The sequence below is a fragment of the Nomascus leucogenys genome, chromosome 7b, assembly GCF_006542625.1.
Source record: "Nomascus leucogenys isolate Asia chromosome 7b, Asia_NLE_v1, whole genome shotgun sequence".
Classification (NCBI taxonomy): Eukaryota; Metazoa; Chordata; class Mammalia; order Primates; family Hylobatidae; genus Nomascus; species Nomascus leucogenys.
In genome coordinates this window covers 34,515,217-34,520,383 of record NC_044387.1, presented here as the reverse complement: position 1 = coordinate 34,520,383, position 5,167 = coordinate 34,515,217, and the positions used below count along the sequence as shown (strand labels likewise).

The 5,167-nt window shown below is 36.1% G+C and overlaps 1 pseudogene across 1 annotated transcript; it reads right to left on the bottom strand.

Moving 5' to 3' along the window:
* Window positions 1-234: 234 nt before the first annotated feature.
* LOC101176276 lies at window positions 235-1,420 on the bottom strand (annotated as a pseudogene). The gene has a single exon (XR_178499.3). The product of XR_178499.3 is annotated as a dnaJ homolog subfamily A member 1 pseudogene (transcript).
* Between the last annotated feature and the right edge of the window lie 3,747 nt (window positions 1,421-5,167).

Below are 5,167 nucleotides of genomic sequence, written 5' to 3'. Positions count from 1 at the left end.
TCTTTGTAGTTTTCACAGGTATTAAACTTCATCTTGCACACTAAGGTCATCATACATACAGGGCAAAGGCAGAGCTTTTATATTTGCATTTATTCTTCATTTGACTTTTTAAAACACTATGATAGTTGAATATTAAAACAAAAACAAGAGCAAGTAGTGAGCATATTATTACAGTCCTTCACTCATTCACTACTGCACATTAAATGCCAGCAGTGAGTGTTATTCACTGGACCATTAAGAGGTCTGACACTGAACACCACCTCTGGGATGACGTTCATCATCCTCATGTGCTTCTCCATCGTAGTGGCGCCATCTTTCCTGATTTGGATCAAAGTCCACTAGTTCTACTTGATCCATCTCATCAGTCTCTTCCACTTCCTTCCTCTCAGATAGGAGTTTTTCCAGCAAAGACAGTTTTTCAGGAGAAAGAAAGCCATTCTCAGGAAAGTTTACCTTAAATTTGATGATTAGGCGACTCTTTTCATATGGTCTACGATAAATTGGCATGCCTTCATTTAGTACACACTTGATATCTCCATGCTTGACAATCTGACCTGGATGATAGGTGATGACTATGGTTCGGTTGTCAAGAGTAGATACTGGCTTCTGGAAGCCACACAATGCTTCAACCAGCTGTATGTCCATGCACATGAAAAGGTCTTCTCCTCGTCGGGTAAAAACAGCATGGTCCTTCTGATCTAACACAATGATAATATCGCCTGGCTCCAGTCCTGGTTCTTGGTCTCCTTCACCATGGAAGGTTATCTTCTGGCCATCTTTCATGCCTTTGTCAATATGAACTTCTAGAATCTTCTCTCGAACTATCTTCCTTCCTTTGCAGCTTTTACATCTATCTTTAGGACTGATCCGCTCCCCATGGCCCTGGCACTCCATGCACACAGACTGAATTTGCTGAACCATTCCAGGTCCTATCTGATTAATTCTTATTTGCATTCCAGTACCTCAGCAATTGGGACAGCACTGTACTGCTCCTTTCTTACCTCCTCTACCTTCAAATTTTTCACAAATCACATTCTTTTGGAGATCCAGTTTTCTCGTTGCACCATTATATAAGTCTTCTAGCGTTACTGAGAGCTGATGTACAACATTTTTAACTCTCCTTTCTCTCTGCATCCTTCCTCCTCCTCCAAAAAACATATGAAAGACATCCATGGGGGAGCCAAAACCGCCACCTGCTCCACTCTCTTTAATTGCCTGTTCTCCTCCTTTGTCATATAATTCCCTTTTCTTTGCATCAAAGAGAACTTCCTTAAGAAATCTGTTTAAACTTCTCTCCTTCATTTGGATTCTTATCAGGATGGTACTTCAAGGCCAGTTTCCTATAAGCCTTTTTCAATTCTTCCTGAGTAGCATTGGGTTTGACCCCCAAAACATCCTAGTAAGTTGCTTCTTTCACCATCTTCTACTGCCGGTGCGGGCTGAGGCCAGTGTGTGAGGGAGCAGGAAGGAGCACGGAGCTGTGCACAGCTCAGGCAGTTACCACTCCTCCGCCTCTCACCGAACGTTCTGGAAAGTTCTGCTATCACATGTAGCTTTACACAAACTACCACAATCAAAACACTCAACTGATAAAATTCAGTAGAGTTACACCTTACTGCCTTCTCCCCAAACTGCAAAATATGTATAAGCCTATGGATTGTATCAATGTCAATTTCTTAATAGTATACTATATTTGTGTAAGATGTTAACATTGGGAGGGGCTGAGGAAAGACTGCATGAGACTGGCTGCAATCTCCTGTCAATCTAAAATTATTTCAAAATAAAAAGTGACATATACTATAGTACATACATGACATTTTGAAATTATTTTTTCACTCAGCATCTTCCCCTCTAGGCCATCCAAGTCGTTACATGTATTAATAGTTCATTCCTTTATATTAACCAGTAATATGGTATGGATGTACCACTGTTTTATCACTATTCACACTTTGAAGGACATTTGGGTAGTTTCCATTTATTGACTCTTATGAATAAAACTGCTGTGAATGTGTACAAGTTCCTGCATGAAAATATGAAAATAGTTTCCTTTTTTTTTTTTCGACAGAGTTTTGTTCTTTTATCCCAGGCTGGAGTGCAATGGTATGATCTTGGCTCACTGCAACCTCCACCTCCTGGGTTCAAGCCATTCTTCTGCCTCAGCCTCCTGAGTAGTTGGGATTACAGGCACCTGCCACCATGCCTAGCTAATTTTTATATTTTTAGTAGAGATGGGGTTTCACCATGTTGGCCAGGCTGGTCTTGAACTCCCTGAAATAAATTTCCAGGGAAGCAATTGCTGGGCTTTATGTTAAGTCTGTTTTTAGTTTTGAAAACAATTGCTGAACTATTTTCCAGAATGACTGTAGCATTTTATATTCCCATCAGTGGTGTGTAAGTATTGTTTTCTCCACATCTTTGCCAGTATTTGGTGCCATAACTATTTTTTTAGCTGTTCTGATAGATATGTAGTGATATCTTTTTATAGTTTTCATTTTCATTTCTCTAATGGCTAATAATTATGAACATATTTTTATTTATTTGCCATCTGTGTATCCTCTTTGATGAACTGTTTATATCTTTTGTACATTTTCTAATTCAATTGTTTGTATCCTTCTGTTTGGTTTTGAGAATTTAACACATTGTAGATAAAAGGCCTTTGCCAGTTATGTGACTTGGAAATATTTTATCCCAGTTCATAATCTTTTCATTCTTATAACAGGGTTATTCACAGAGGAAAAGCTTTTAATTTGAGTAAAATGTATCAGTTTTTCCTCTTATTAATCATAGTTTTGGCATCAAGTCTAAAAACTCTTGGCCTAGTTCTAAGTCCTGACGTTTTTCACTTATATTGTTTTCTAGACATTTAATAGTTTATTTTTATATTTTAAATCTATGATCCATTTTGAGTTAATTGTTGTTTAAAGCATAAAGTTTAGGTTGAGGTTCATTTTTTTGCCAATAAATGTGCAATTATCTATTGGCTTTTTAAGTTGATCTTAATTCTGGCAAACTTGTTGAATTCTGTTATTAGTTAGAAGTTGCTGTTGATCCTGATGCCTTTGCTATATAACATTATTATCTCCAAATAAGGTGTTTTATCTCTGCCAATATTTACATACCTTAGTTGCTTTTCTTCCTTGTAGAGTTAGCCAAAACCTGTCACTGTATATTGAACTGTAACAATGAGAACAGGCAATTTTTTCTTATCCCTGATCCTAAAGGGACTGCATCTGAGTTTCTTCATTAACCATAATATTTGCTACAGGACTTTGATACATACCTTCACCACAGTAAGGAAATTCTCTTCTGTTTTCACTTACTAAAAAAAAACTATTTTAAATAACTGTGGTATCAAGTAATTTTCTGTATCATCTGAGATAATTATTTTTCTCCATTAATATTTTAATGTGGGAATTACATTGATAGATTTTTCTAATGTAAAATCACCCTTGCATTACTAATATAAAGCCTATTTTATCATAATATACTCTGGTTCACAAAATTGGATTTGGTTGCTGATATTTTATTTAAGATTTTTACCTCTATTGCCATAAGGAAAACTAGGCCATGATTTCCTTGCATTAATCTTACCTGGTTTTAGAGTCATAATTTAACTAGCCACATAAAATAAGGTGATCAGATTACTCCTATTTATTTTTTCAGAATAATTCAAATAAGAAAAGAATTTTTCTTCCTTGAAAAATGAGAACTCGTCTGTAGAAATATCTTGGCTTGATGTACTTTGATTATAATTTCAATTTACTTAACACTTATTGTTTAACTCAAGCTCTTTTTCGTCTTTTTTCTTGTCAATTTCGATGACACTATTTTCTGTAAGAACTTTCCTTGGATTCAGTCTGGTATTCAATATTGTGGACACATATTTAAGGTCTCCATGGGGATTACAGAGAGCATAAGAAAAACATGTCCCCATTTACCCTAGCATAACACCAGAATCATCATCTGAAGCCTATTCAGGGACATCCCAGAAGTTCTGATGGGATCTGGCATGTCCAAAGACCTGCAGGGTCCTGATGGTCCACACTGCTGAAGTATATAATTACTGGGTACAAGCATGACATTTGCTTTCAGACCATAGTTCTCCATGTTCCCATAATATAGCATATTCAATATTTTATTTCCCCTCTTAGAGTTGGTTTCCAGCTCTCTTTCCTGTATTCCACAACTTTCTTGTCCTGACTGGCTTAATATTTACCTTTTCTTGTTATCAATAACTTTCCTCTAGACTATAAAATACTTTCTGCCTCTAATTATATCTGGGCTGTGGACGTGTAACAAGCTATGAGAGAGGTTCTCAATTGAACAAGATATAAAATTTAGCTGTGACTACTTCAGATTCTTAGCTATGTGTCTGATGGTTGCCTATCCTCTAGCTTCACTCACTTAACTACAAAAAAATAATTAGAAGAAATGGCTTCATTCAACACAAATTATTCTCTTCAAGTTCTCATTTTTCTGGTAGGATAACTGAACACCATAGCAATGTGTCTGCCCTCACAGTGGCTTGTCTTTACGTTATTATTTGTAATCTGAAATCAAGTTAATAGCCCCATGTTTCTCCCTAGGATCCTCACTGATAAAAAGCCATGTGCAGTTAAAAAAAATAGTTTGGGGGTATATTCAACTGGTTTGGTTTATAGTGAAGGATGCACAATTTAAATAGTACTGTTAAATCGTACCTTATAAGTAAATTTCACTGCATTAAGTATTATCAAATTTCAGTTGGGCTTCTAGCAAGTGGTAAAATTCCCTTGACTGTCATTCAATTCATTGGATTATTCATAAAATAAAGACATTAAATAAATAGAAACCACATACATAGTACTCAGTAGAGAAGGATATAAATTAGAGTCCTTGGGACCTTTTGTTTTCTGCTATTTGAATAGAGTTTCACTGAATACCGTAGACTTATAGAAATCATAAATTTAAGGTAATCGTAACTAAAGAGCTAAGTGTCTTAACAAACTGGCAAAAAAAATGCAGAAAGTTTGTCTCTTATCCTTGAACATAAAATACAAGAGCATGGTTCCTCAGATATTCATCATTGTCTATCCGTTCTTTGGAGCCTTGCTTCCTGGGGTTAAGAACTATGGAATGCTATGGACTGAATGTTGTGCCCCCCTAAAATGTATCTGTTGAAATCTTA